General features: G+C 43.5%; 1 protein-coding gene across 21 annotated transcripts in view; it reads left to right on the top strand.

Moving 5' to 3' along the window:
* The window catches only part of CTNND2 (catenin delta 2), a 479,927-nt gene that overhangs the window by 183,525 nt on the left and 281,526 nt on the right, over positions 1-14,876 (top strand). The window lies entirely within an intron of this gene.

The following is a 14,876-nucleotide window of genomic DNA, read 5'->3' as shown; positions in this document are numbered from 1 at the left end:
TGGAAAATCAAAAACAGCCAGTTGGTGTGTTGATTGATGTATTGGTCTGGAAACTAGGAGTCTGTGACTGCTGGTCTCAGCTCAGGCATGAAAAACTGGCTGGGTGACTTTGGCCAGTCAAAACACAGGCAAAAACCTCCCCAAGTGTCAAGAAACGCCAGCTTAACACCAGTCACTCTCAACCCAAGTCCCTTTACGGGATTGTGGAGTAAATAGGAGGAAGGAGTTTTGTTATATTTGCCCTCTTGAGTTGTATATGCACAAAAAAGCTGGGATAAAAACCTTTTAAAAATCAGAAGCTTATGTGAAAAAGGAATATTCAGGAAAGACCTAAGAAAGCATTACATCTCCATTAAACTGAAGATTTCTAATTTAGATTCAAATGCAGGCATTTGGAGAATTGTCATATGATATAACAAACCATTTCAAATATTTGACTTAAGAAACAAAAATTACAGCACTTACAAATTTCCAATGCAGAAGATCTCTTCTCAATGAAAGAAAGCCCTAAGAACTAGAAGCTGTTCCCAGTCTCACATCTTTTTTCACCACACAGTTTTAAATCTGTTACCACAATGTATTGCTGTATCCAATACAAGATTATGCTCTTTGTCCATATCACAATAGATGGTGTAAGAGAAATGTCTAAAAGATGTTTTCCTTGATCCAAATAAGAACTATTTCAACAAAATAGGGAAAATAACATTGAAGTTTAAATATGAAAAATACATTGTCTGGGCAAACAGGAAAGGGTCTTGAATAATCCCCTTTGCTCTGCCTTAGCCTACAAATACTCCTTGTTGCATTTTTCATAGAAAATCTGTTATGAAGCATTATTTTTGCATTTATGTCTAGATTAATGCCAAAATTTATTTACATTGATGAAATATAATTTGACTTGTATATCATTACCCCAAAATCAGTTGTCTGCTGCATTTTTTTTATGCTAGAGGCCACCTTTACTATGTTGGCGGTAGGACTTCAAAAAATAGATAGGGCCAGGTCAAAGAAGTAAAAAGTAGAAAGACAAAAAAAAACTGTTATTTTTCATTTCCTTAATAATTTCCTTGTATGCCATGTTGGAAATTGTAACTTTTTGGGGTGGGGGGAGACACTCAGAAAGCCAAATGCAAATCTTTCAAGATGGAGAGAAAGAGTAAAGGAAGGAGTAAAGGAAAAAAACCTTTACTCAGATTTATTTAAATAAGGCTGTTGCGATATGAAGCATGCTTTATATCTGTATATTGTTTAACACCTAATCTGTAATTGTATGGGAGTTTTCTTGCTTGTATATTCATATTATACAATAAAGATGTATTACTTGCATTCACATATGTAGATGAGGTTGCATTTTAAGGAACTCAGAAATTATTTTATGTTGTACAAGATAAAAATATAATATATAATGTGTTCTTTGGAACAAAATTGCTTAAAACTGTACTTATGGGTCAAGGTGGGAATACCATTTTGAAAGAAGACATTCAAAAGGAATGAATTTCATAAAAAGTGCAACTTCTAGAAAGCCTCTGATGATTTCATAAGTTCATAAATGACTGGTTATTGGAAGATTTACCTGCTGGATTATTGACTGGTTTATCTAATATCAAAACTGCATCCCCAAAGGTTAATTTCATATATTGCTGCTTTAAAAAATAATTAGATTTTAAAATAGTAGGAACCTTGTGGTAGTAAATATTATTGGATTTAAAACTGGAAAGATCTCAGTATGCTCACTATCATAAATCATCCTATATACTGGTTTCTCTAAAAAATATTAGACACTGTCTTTTTAAGGAAATAAAGCCTAAAATTGAATTACACTAGGAAAGCAATAATTCCAGTTAAAATGGCAGTCAATGTTTCATAATGCATCAAAAATTCTTAAGAAAGGCCACCCTGGATTGCTAACAAAGTAGAAAAAGCAATAAGTGAGGAGTTCTTAAAGAAGCTAAATCAGCAAATGACCAGAAATTAGATATAAAGTAGACAAAAGCAAGGCTGTTTAAGTATTACAGTAAAATAGTTTTCTGTTTACTTGCAGAAAAATAATCAGCAAAAACAAAGATGTCCAAAGAAATGTATTGTAAAAACAATTAAATCTTTAAGATAGGTTATTGTTGTAAGAAAAAGGAGGACTATTAAGGAAAATTTTAAACAATATTATAGTTTTTTAAATGATGTTACAAAAATATGCTATTTTAATTGTATTTGAGTTCTAGAAGTCAAATGTTAAACATAGTCAGAAATGTATCCCCTTGAAAGCAGCAGAATAACTTCTACCCAAATTAGAATTCTTTTTATCTAAATCTCTATTTACTCTGTGCTTTCCTCTTGTGATCAGTAAGTCATGCGCTGCTGAAGAACCAATGTCAATTGGACTGGATCTCCAATATAATGATGCCATTATCAGAATATACTTTGATTCTTGCTTTTATATTTTATTTATTTGCTTGTTTATCGGATTCATGTGTTTTATTTTGAACACTGAAATAATCCAATCATGTTTGTATGTTGAGCTTTCTTCCTGTAATTAGAATATACATTTTTATTGCTTTGAGATAATGATGTTTACAGACTGTAGGATCCTTAGTGCTCTCTGAGTTTGACTGTTTTCTTGCAGATGTTTCATTACCCAAATAGGTAGCACCATTGGTGCTAGAAAGGAGTGGGGTTTGCTCCCCACTCCCTTCCAGTTTGCCCTGTCAATGTTGATGGGAGAGTTTTTGGTGATTCCTTGAGTAGGCAGTTTACTGTTTGATTGTTTGTCTGAATTGGTAGTTCGAGGTAGTGTTTCAAGCAGAATGGGATGTTTAGGCATGGATCCTTGGCCGTGCCTCTTTTGTTCCCATCTGGCCCCCTCCTGGCCATTCTCCATGGCCAATGGGGCCCTGGCCCTCCACCCCTCACCCTTCATCCCTACCCATTCATGAAGACACTGTTTGATTTCAGCCATTGGTTGCAAGGGACAAATAGTGCTCAGCCAATCGGGTGGCAGGCAGAAGCAATGATGCTGCAATAGCAGTGTGTGATGCAAGATTTTTTTTTTAAGTCCTGCAGCTGTTCCGCATGTTTTGAGGCTTGCATATCTGTCACCAGGACTGGAGGGAGTGGGAGTAGCAGCTGCCAGGGCCACTAGGGGCACAGACAGGTGAGACTGGGTTGGGGGGACTAGGAAGGGAGGGAGGGGCACCTCGGGGAGCTTCACAAAGACAGCTTGGCTCACAACTCAGTCAGTTCCAACAAAAGAGGGGAGGAGGAGCAAGGCCGGTGCAGCTTCTGGAATTGTGGGAGGATGGGGGGCACAGCAGGTGAAAGGCAAGGCCAGCATAGTTTCTGCAATGGCATGGGGGGGGTGCAGGTGAATGGCAAGGCCAGAGCAGTTTTTGCGATTGCAGGGGGTGTGGCGGAGCACAGCAGGTGAACGGCAAGGCGGGCATGGCTTCTGTGATTGCATGGGGCATGGGTAAGGTGACCAGATTTTAACATTGGTAAAGAGGGACACCATTGTGGGCGTGGCTTATTTTGTGGGCGTGGCATGGAGGTCATGTGACTGGTGGGCGTGGTTAGCTGGTCATGTGACCGAGTGGCCATGGCTATGTGTATAGGGACTACTCAGAGGGCTGAAAAAAGTCATTTCTGACAGGTCCTCGCACTTTTGACTGGTCCTTACACTTATGACCATCCTCACATTTATGCCCATGCAGCATTCTTAACAACCATGTCACTCATTTCACAACTGCTTCTCTTCACCATGGTGACAAGATAGGGCAAAAACGTAAAATGTGAGGACAGTCGTAAGTTTGAGGACTGGTCAAAAGTGCGAGGACCAGTCAAAAATAACTTTTTCAGCCCTCTGAGTAGTCCATATGCACAAAAGGACTAACCAGAGGGCTGAAAAAAGTCATTTCTGACAGGTCCTCGCACTTTTGACTGGTCCTCACACTTATGACCATCCTCACATTTATGCCTGTGCAGCATTCTTAACAACCATGTCACTCATTTCACAACTGCTTCTCTTCACCATGATGACAAGATAGGGCAAAAAACGTAAAATGTGAGGACAGTCGTAAGTTTGAGGACTGGTCAAATGTGCGAGGACCAGTCAAAAATAACTTTTTCAGCCCTCTGAGTAGTCCATATGCATTAAAGGATACAGCAATAGAGAGGGATGAAGGAAGGGAAATTAGAGTAGGAGTGAGGGTAAGAGAGGGAGGAAGAGAGGAGGAGAAGGAGAAAGAAAGAGGAAGTAGGGAGAAGAAGAGGGGGAGGAAGAGAAAGTAAGAAGGAAAGAAAAGAGAGAGGTGGTAGGTTTGAGGAGAAAGATTGCTGTATAATAAAAAAGATGAAAGGGAAGAAAGCCAACCCCAAGCAAATATAAAGGTATTAAGATAAAGAATGAATTGTTAAACTTTAAAGAATAAAAGAGAACAAATATAAATAAATAGCAATAATTAGAAACACACATACAAACATACAATGTATTTTCTTTGAACAGAATATTTGGCTGGTTCACAAATTTAAACAGTGTTTAGTCATTTCAATTAAATTTACAATTTCTATATTTCCTTTTTGCCATATTTATTCCTCATCTATTTTTGTAAAAAACCAATATTACCCTTCATCCTCATCTCTAATCTTAATCAAATTCAATTTTTCCCTTCTATTCTATATTATACCCCTTCCCATTGTCATTTATTTTTATATCCATCCTCACATTGTTTAATTATGTAATTATGTAATACAGTTGTTTAATACAAATTCAACATTTTAATATAAATCAATTAGTTATATAACTATCTTTTTTGTATATTAATCAATATGAACATGAATATTCCAATTATTTCCATGCAATCCAATTTCTTACAAATCAATTAATTATATTTACCAATAATAATAAACCAAATAATTTCCCCCATATATTCCTCCAAACCACAACTTAACCATTTCTGCTTTCAACACAATATACAATTATTAATAGTATCTCAATTATTACAATTCCCTAGTTAAATAGAGCTTTTTTTCTTTTGTGTTTTAAAATCTTGAACTCTCCTCTTTTGCCCTAAATTTCCCATTATTTGCAGTTTTGCACCTACCTTTTTTGGTAGGAAAAAGAAAAAGAAAAAGAAATCTCTCTCTGCCTCATTTTGTCACGTTGCAGCTTTACTTTCGCTTTCACTTTTTCAGTATAGCTAGGGGGGAAAAAATCTGCTCCAGGAACTCTTTGCAGCCAATTAACCTATGTGGAAGCTGTAAGGGGCTGTTTTTTCTATTTTTGCAAGCATGGGTCTACTCATTTGTTTTCTTTTAACACTGATCAGCTGTAGGTCGGCCCTTTGAAGCCCCACAGCAAGAGTTTAAACAGTTTTTTTTCCTCTAGCCATCTGCTGGGACTCAGGAGGCAGCCGGGACTCAGGAGGCAGAATGAAAAATCGGGACTTTTTTAAAATGCTGCGGGACGCGGGACAAATTGCTAAAAATCAGGACTGTCCCGCCAAAAGCGGGACGTCTGGTCACCTTAGGCATGGGGCATGGGGGGCTGCAGGCAAAAGGCAAGGCCAGTGCAGCTTCTGCGATTGCAGGGAGGCTGGGGGGGGGCACAGCAGGCAAATGGAGGTGTCTGTGCCTAAATGTCCTAAACCTGTTTCAAGAGGTAATCTAACTCTCACAACCCTAAAGCCCTGATGGCATGGTACCTGGTTATTTGCAGGACCACCTCTTCCGAAGAATATGTGCTTGTCCCGCCAGGTCAGAAAGTATAGACACATTCCAGATCCCTTTCCTGAAATCCTTCCACCTGGGGGGACCTAATGGGAAGTATGCTTTTTCATATGCCCCTACCATATGGAATACCCTCCCACTGGTGATTTGGCAAGCCCTCATTTTTTTAGACCTTCGGACGGCCATCAAGACTTGGCTTTTTACCCAGACAGTGGGATAAGATAAAATTAAATGGAATGTGGGTAATCGGAGGCTGCTGCCAGGCTTTTTAAAGGGATGATTAAGGGGCCAAGCCTTTGTTTTTGTATGATTATGTTTTTATGGTTATATTTCGTAGTTATTGGACTTATTTATTGGCTATTGTGAGCCACCAAGAGCTGTTTAAGATGTGTGGCAATACAAATCTTTTAAAGTAAATTAGCCAGTGAGGACTTAAAACTTGCTTGAAACTTGAGTCATGGGCAATCTACTCAGAGGAAAAAGGCAGAGGGAAGAGTGATGCCTGTAACAGTCCAGAGTTCTAATGTGTTGAAAGTCTTATCCGAATCCTCTGAACCAGAGGCTGAAGAAGCAGACTGGCAGACTTTCAACCTGAAGAGGTAGCAAGCAATCAGACATGTGTAGGAGACAGTAAGTCTCCTCACTGAAATTTGATTCTGTTCTGCCTGGATATCTTGCCTAGGCCTTCTCTGGTGGCTGGAAAGAATTGAACAAAAGCTATCAACCCATTTTCAGGGGAGGAGAGGTTGGTGATACCTCTACTCAAGTCTGGCCAGCTGCCTCTACTCAAGTCATGCCAGCCACTACATACCAGCTACAGAAGAGCAACCTCCTGCCTCTGTTAGAAACAACTCTCTGGCTGGAAACCTGCAACCCTACTGCTCTTGCTCCTTATGCTGCATGTCAAACTTCCACTTGATATTTAGACTAGCTCATGCCATTCTCTAGTACCCAGATTCTGGATTATTATAAATAAATGGTAGTTTTAAATCTGATTTCTCTGTTTCCTTACAGTTGACCTATCTCAGTTATAAATCAAATGTTCTCTGGTTAATTCCTAATTATTTAACTAATTCCTAAGTACTCACCTAATCTGGGGCTTTTATCAAGTTTACACAACAAATCAACTCAGTCAGAGGCAGAATAAAAAATTCACCTAAGTGAGGAGCAACCAGGCTAAGCCAAGCCCAATGCAATAGAGCAAGTAAATGTCTATGGAGATTCTCAGTCATCAGCCACATAGGGTTTTCAAAAGGCAACTGGACTTCTTGTGGTTTTTTTTTTCATGAGAACTTTTCACTTCTCATCCAATTTCTGACTGAATGGTGGAGAATGGAAGGATTTCTACAGGTGAAACTTGAAAAATTAGAATATTGTGCAAAAGTTCATTTATTTCAGTAATGCAAATTAAAAGGTGAAACTAATATATGTGATAGACTCATTACATGCAAAGTGAGATAGTTCAAGCCTTGATTTATCATAATATTGATGATTATGGCTTACAGCTCATGAAAACCCCAAACTCACAATCTCAGAATATTAGAATATTGTGAAAAGGTTCAATATTCTAGGCTCAAAGTGTCCCGCTCTAATCAGCTAATTAAGCCATAACACCTGCAAAGGGTTCCTGAGCCTTTAAATGGTCTCTCAGTCTGGTTCAGTAGGAATCCCAATTATGGGAAAGACTGCTGCCCTGACAGTTGTGCAGAAAACCATAATTGACACCCTCCATAAGGAGGGAAAGCCTCAAAAGGTAATTGCAAAAGAAGTTGGATATTCCCAAAGTGCTGTATCAAAGCACATTAATAGAAAGTTATGTGGAAGGGAAAAGTGTGGAAGAAAAAGGTGCACAAACAGCAGGGATGACCGCAGCCTGGAGAGGATTGTCAGGAAAAGGCCATTCAAAAGTGTTGGGGACTTTCACAAGGAGTGGACTGAGGCTGGAGTCAGTGCATCAAGGGCCACCACACACAGATGGATCCTGGACATGGGCTTCAAATGTCATATTCCTCTTGTCAAGCCGCTCCTGAATAACAAACAACGTCAGAAGCGTCTTACCTGGGCTAAAGACAAAAAGAACTGGTCTGTTGCTCAGTGGTCCAAAGTCCTCTTTTCTGATGAGAGCAACTTTTGCATCTCTTTTGGAAACCAAGGACCCAGAGTCTGGAGGAAGAATGGAGAGGCACAGACTGCAAGATGCTTGCAGTCCAGTGTGAAGTTTCCACAGTCTGTGTTGATTTGGGGAGCCATGTCATCTGCTGGTGTTGGTCCACTGTGCTTCATTAAGTCCAGGGTCAACGCAGCTGTCTACCAGGAGATTTTGGAGCACTTCATGCTTCCTTCTGCAGATGAGCTTTATGGGGATGCTGACTTCATTTTCCAGAAGGACTTGGCACCTGCCCACACTGCCAAAAGTACCAAAACCTGGTTCAATGACCATGTGCTTGATTGGCCAGCAAACTCGCCTGACCTGAACGCCATAGAGAATCTATGGGGCATTGCCAAGAGAAAGATGAGAGACATGAGACCGAACAATGCAGAAGAGCTGAAGGCCGCTATTGAAGCATCCTGGTCTTCCATAACACCACAGCAGTGCCACAGGCTGATAGCATCCATGCCATGCCGCATTGAGACAGTAATTGATGCAAAAAGGGCCCAAACCAAGTACTGAGTACATATCAGAGGTCCAATATTGTTCTATGTACAATCCTTGTTTTATTGATTTCATGTAATATTCTAATTTTCTGAGATTGTGAATTTGGGGTTTTCATGAGCTGTAAGCCATAATTATCAAACTTATGACAAATCAAGGCTTGAACTATCTCGCTTTGCATGTAATGAGTCTATCTCATATATTAGTTTCACCTTTTAAGTTGCATTACTGAAATAAATGAACTTTTGCACGATATTCTAATTTTTTGAGTTTCACCTGCATTCCTTGCGGTCATATGGTTGTTAGTGCTCTCACTGAGAGTTGTTGAGACCACTTGGAGGTTTAGCTGTGCCCTGAGGGCTACCAGAATAGTGCAGATGGGTGTGGGACCTTCTTGGAACTGCTGGGAGGACTTTGTTGTAAACAGGAGATAAGGCAAAGTATACCAATTATCTTTTTCTGGATTCAAAAATGAAACTGTTCCAAGCTAATTTATATCCTAATATAAATTTAGCATAATTGAGAAACTTCTTATACTTTAAATGTATTAGATTTATAAGACAACAAAATCAAAAATCCTCAAGGTAACATATAGAATTAAAAACATCACAAGAACATATAGCCAAATACAGAAATACCAATGCATTGGGGAAACACTCAGTCAAGAACATTCCAACCATCCATCGTCAAGGAAATGGAATCACAAATATCTTTGGTCTCTGGTTCATTGTTAAGTTATGTTTTCTAAAGGATAGATGGTTCATAGTAAGCAGATTGTAGAAGGAGCAATATTCCAGTGGGCAGAAATGGCAACAGGGAAACAATGTCTTTGGGTCCCACAATATGACACTGTTTAATCAATAGGTCCTGGGGCCAGCAAGCCCTGTCTGATCAATAGGATAAGCAGATAACTGAGAAATTGTCTTACAAATAATCAGGTACTGAACCATGAAGAATGATAACCAATACCATGAATTCCTTCAAGAAACCAACTAGTACACATTAAGTAAACACTGGTGATACAGAATTTATTTACATAAGAGTGCAATTTAGCCTTACCGTATAGCAATACATGATTAAATTTCCTTAACAGTGTAAATGAAATGCAAAGAGTGCTGGAGTTTATGAGCATGAGGTATCAGTGAATTACTAGCACATAATTACATGAGCAAAAAATTTTTTGAATTCAGTTATTACTTTTGAGTATAATGCAATAAGCCTGCATTAAAATCAATGATTTTCATCTCCATCATATAAGACTTTGTACCAAACCAATAATTTTCAGATGTAATATGGTCCTTTTGTTCAAAATGTCTAAAAATTAGTCCATCAACTTTTTCTTCCTTGGCACTTAAATATAAATGTCTATGCATTAAGCCACTAATATAAGATACAAAAATATTTCTGTTTTATATTATCATACTGGAATCTGAATATAATATGTCATGTAAGGAATAACTATAATGTGATCCCTTAGGATACGTTTTCTTTGAGAATTGAAATTTTCTCTCCTTATCCAGTAAAGTACTTTCATCTGTTTTATTTTATTAGGATATAGATAGTCCTCAATTTATGACCACAATTAAGACCAGAACGTCTGTGACTAAGAGCTGCTAAGGGATGCTAAGTTGTTAAGTGAGTCATACTCAATTTTATGATTTTTTTTTAATGCCTTAGTTGTTAAGTAAATAATTATAGTTGTTAAACAATTCATGCAGCCATTAAGTAAATTTTTGAAAACCAGAAGTGATACTTAATTTTTTGCAGGAGGAAACATTCCTGCAATAGGTAGGCGAATGACATGTGGGGGTGATAACATTTTCTATATTTTCCTAGAAATGAGAATATTTCCTCCTTTTTTCTTTTTTTAGAAAGAAAGGGCAGAGTAGCTTCATTTAGGTCAGTGATGGCGAATCTTTTCAGCACCGAGTGCTGAAAAGGGAGCACTTCATGTACACACGCTTTGGGCGCACGTGCATGCTCGTCAAGGCCACGACCAGGAAGAGGAGCAGCTGAGGGGGCATCCCACATGCCAGATAAGATACTTCTGGTTTCTGGCGTGCATATGTGTGCCATCCAGCAAGTCTTCCAGGTTTCTGGCATGCATGCGCACGCGCCGATCAGCTGGCCGGTGCACATGCTGATGCCGGAAAACAGAAGACCAGCTCTTCCAGTTTCCGGCACTGCCTCGCACAAAGGCCAGATGATCATCACGTGCGCATGCACGCCAGAAACTTGAAAGAGGAACGGGAGACACCACGCATGCCAGGCGACATGGCTCCACATGCCACTTTGGGCACGTGTGCTATTGTTTCACCATCACAGATTTAGGTCTTACTCTACCATATTTCATCATTTGTGATCAAAGAATGTTAGTGACTACATGTATTCCTGGGAATTCAGATTGCCTATCTCTTCCTCTTCCCATCCCCATGTATTTGAAGGCAGAAATATAAGGTAAACGTATACAGCTCTTCTTCAAGAGATTTTGAATCATAGTTTGCACAGAGCAATAATAATAACAGTGAAATTCTTAGCGGCTTCTTGTAAGGATTAGAAGGTAATAATATACACAAAGCACTTGGAATTCTTAAAAGTGCTGCATGAATGAAAATGACTTAATTATTTGAAATAAATTATTGTATAAACTATTTTGGCAAATGTTTTAGTCAACTGAAGTAATCTGGCATACTGTTTGAATAATGTTTACATATAGCGCTTAGAAAATTTCAAAATTAGCTATATTGTAAATGAGAAGTTTCTGCATATGTTTATTGTAACTATTGCAGGAACAATTCAAGAGTTTTATGAACAATATTACTACTATTTACTGTAAGTTTGCAATTAGGTAGGTCTTTATATTGAATAATATTATGAAAATTTTAAGAAATGTTTTTTCTCAGGACTTTCTCATAACCAGAAATCAGGTACAAGTTAACATTTTTGCAAAAGGAGATAGTACGCATGGCATATATTTTAGCTAAAAATTGGGCACTTTAAAGCTTCACTCTTGCAAGCCCAGTGTACAATAGGTCTATTTTTTTTCCTCATTCGTTTTTCTTAGTAGTAGTGTTGTGGCCCCGCCCTCTGAGCCTGTCCCATCGGAGGAAGAAAGCTCCGAGCATGAGGAAGAGGAGTCAACCAGGCCTCCCTCTCCAGGCCCCTCCCCTCTGGCATTGTCTCAAGTGCCGGTCGAGGGAGAGGAGACAGCTGATTCCAGTCAAAGTGATAATGAGACATCATTCCTGGACGCACGCCTCCGAAGGCGTGATAAACGTTTGCAGCAGTTTAGGAGGCGTGCTAGGGATTAGCACTGAGTCACTGGACCACACCCCAGAGACCACACCCCAGAGACTATATAATAGAGAGTGGTGGTCAAGGATCTTTTGTGACGAACAAAGCAAAACCTTGGAGTCACTAAAGCCTCGTCCGGAACTGCTGGGAGGAATATTATTTCTGTTTGGACTTTCTTGAACGTTCGTATTTTATCTGTCTGTTTGTGCAAATAAAGTCCCTTGGCAGACGGTGTGTCTATCGCTGCCAAGTCGGAGATAAGAACTGGGTGCGTTCCAAAGTGTTTCCTTAACCCTCGACTGGCTGTGTGTGTGTGTGTGGGTACGGGGACAGATCATCTTGTTCGTCACCCCATACTCCATCGTTAACCCACGATGGACCAACAGCTGCAGCAGCAGATACAGCAGATGCTGGAGGCCAATCAGCTTCTGCAACAGCAAGTAGCACAGCTAACTGCCCAACTTGCTTTGGGAAATGCTCCTGCAGCTCCACCTCCTCCCCCTCCCCGTCCGAGATGCCCAGTGAATGTGCCAGATAGGTTTTCTGGGCAGCAGGAGATGTTTCCGGCCTTCTTGGGACAATGCCAACTGTTTATGGCGATGAGGCCGGAGGATTTTCCGGATGACCGGGCTCGGGTGGCATTTGTTATCAGCTCCCTCTCTGGCACTGCCGCCCGATGGGCCACGCCCCTGTTGTTGCAAGATAGCCCCTTGCTCCTGGACTTTCAGGGCTTTTTACAACACCTGCGCACCATGTTTGAGGACCCCCTCCGGGTGCAGACGGCAGCGAGGCGCATCAAGGACCTCCGCCAAGGCAAGCGCCCCCTGCAGGACTATATTGCAGAGTTCCGACTGCTAGGCCAGGATTCGGCTTGGAATGAGGTGGCGCTGATGGACGCTTTCCAGGACGGCCTTTCCGACGAGATGCAGGACGAGCTGGTTCGTGTGGAGGCGCCACCGACCCTCGACGCGCTGGTGACCCAATGCCTGCGCATCGACGCCCGCCTGCAACGGCGACGGCCCCGTCGGGCTCTTCCGGAAGCACCGACAGCGTCGGCACCCCCGCGTTTCGCACCGACAGCGCTCCGGACCGCACAGCGTTTTGTGGCGACGGCTGAGGAGCCCATGGAGCTCGGAGCAGCCAGACCTCAACTGACGGCCCAGGAGCGGATGCGGAGACGTCAAGGGGGGTTGTGCCTCTATTGCAGCGAGGCGGGACATTTTGCCGCCTCGTGTCCCCGGAAGCGGAGTGGACCGCTCAAGCCTGTTCCGGAGTCTCGACGCGACCAGCCGGGAAACGGGCCAGGCCTGGCCTAGGGGAAACTCTGGGTCAGGCACGTGACCATGCCCCGCCGGAGTCGGCGGCTGTGGACTGTGAGCCCCCTCGGCACCTGATTTTGAACACCCGGGTGTTGTTGGCTAACCGGTCGGAGGGGCTCCAGGCGCACGCGCTGGTGGACTCGGGGGCCACCACGAACTTTATGGACCAGGCCTTTGTGGCCCATTACAAAGTCCCCTTGGTTCCAGTGGACCCTCCGTTGAGGGTCGAAACTATAGATGGGCGGGAACTCGTGGCGGGACCCATCAAAACCGCTACCCAGCCCTTGCGCCTCGCCATTGGAAACCACGAGGAGGCGATCCAGTTTTACGTAACGGCGGATCTGCACTTTCCCTTGGTCCTGGGGATGGCCTGGCTTCGGGCGCACGACCCTCAGGTGGCGTGGTCAAGAAACGCCATCTCGTTCCCGAGCCTGCAGTGTGTCGACCACCTTCGCCACACCTGCGCCGGCCAGGACGTCTCTGCCCCAAACGCCTCCTTGCCTCCGGAGCTGACGCCCTTCGCCGACGTGTTCAGCGAGAAGGAGGCGGACCGCTTGCCCCCGCACCGACCCTACGACTGTGCGGTGGACCTAATGCCCAATGCACCCCTGCCCTCGGGACGCCTGTACTCCATGTCGGAGCCCGAGCTGGCCGCCTTACGGGACTTTCTGGAAAAGAACCTGGCCCGTGGGTTCATCCGGCCTTCGACCTCCCCGCTCTCGGCCCCGGTCCTCTTCGTTAAAAAGAAGACGGGGGACTTGCGCCTGTGTTGCGACTACCGGCGCTTGAACGCCATCACAGTGCGAAATCGCTACCCCCTACCGCTGATCCCAGAGCTTATGGAGAGGTTGCGGGAGGCCTCGATCTTCACTAAGCTCGATCTCCGAGGGGCCTACAACCTGGTGCGCGTGAGAGAGGGGGACGAGTGGAAGACGGCGTTCGGCACTCGGTACGGACACTTCGAGTATACCGTCATGCCGTTCGGATTGACCAACGCCCCCGCGGTCTTCCAGCACTTGATGAACGATGTGTTCCGGGACATGCTGGATCGGTTCGTGGTGATCTACTTGGATGACATTTTGATCTATTCCCGGACCCCGGAAAGTCACCTCCAGCATGTCCGCCAGGTCCTGCAACGCCTGCGGGAGCACCAGCTCTATGCGAAGTTGGAGAAATGCTACTTCTTCCAGACTTCCATAGAGTTCCTCGGGCACATCATCACCCCCGAGGGCATCGTGATGGACCCGCGCAAGGTGGAGGCCTTGCGCAGTTGGGAACCCCGCGTCGGGTGAAGGACGTCCAGCGTCTGTTGGGATTCGCCAACTACTATCGGACCTTCATCCCGGGCTTCGCCACCCTGACCTTGCCGTTGACCCAGCTCCTTTGGAAGAAGGTCCCGTTCCAGTGGGGGCCCCCACAACAGCAGGCCTTCGAGGTCCTCAAGCAGGCCTTCCTCACGGAGCCAGTCCTGAGGCACCCCAATCCACACCGTCCGTTCGTGGTGGAGACGGACGCGTCCAACGTGGCGATTGGGGCGGTGCTACTACAGGCTCCGGTGGATGGCGGCACTCTTTTTCCCTGCGCATACTACTCCCGGAAACTCAACCCTTCCGAGCGCAACTACACCATCTGGGAAAAGGAGTTGCTGGCCATCAAGGCCGCGTTCGAGGCTTGGCGACATCACCTCGAGGGGGCCCGACACCAGGTGGAGGTGCGGACGGACCATCGGAACCTGGAGCACCTCACCACGGCCAGGAAGTTGAACCAGCGGCAGATCCGGTGGTCGTTGTTTTTCGCCCGGTTCAACTTCCACGTCACATACATTCCGAGCAACCTCAACCAGAGGGCGGACGCGCTATCCCGTAAGCCGGAATACTTTTGCCCCAAGGACT

The sequence above is a fragment of the Pantherophis guttatus genome, chromosome 3 (assembly GCF_059756535.1).
Source record: "Pantherophis guttatus breed Tessera chromosome 3, ASM5975653v1, whole genome shotgun sequence".
NCBI classification, from domain to species: Eukaryota; Metazoa; Chordata; class Lepidosauria; order Squamata; family Colubridae; genus Pantherophis; species Pantherophis guttatus.
The sequence above is the reverse complement of the archived record's forward strand: the minus strand, read 5'-3'. Positions and strand labels throughout refer to the sequence as shown.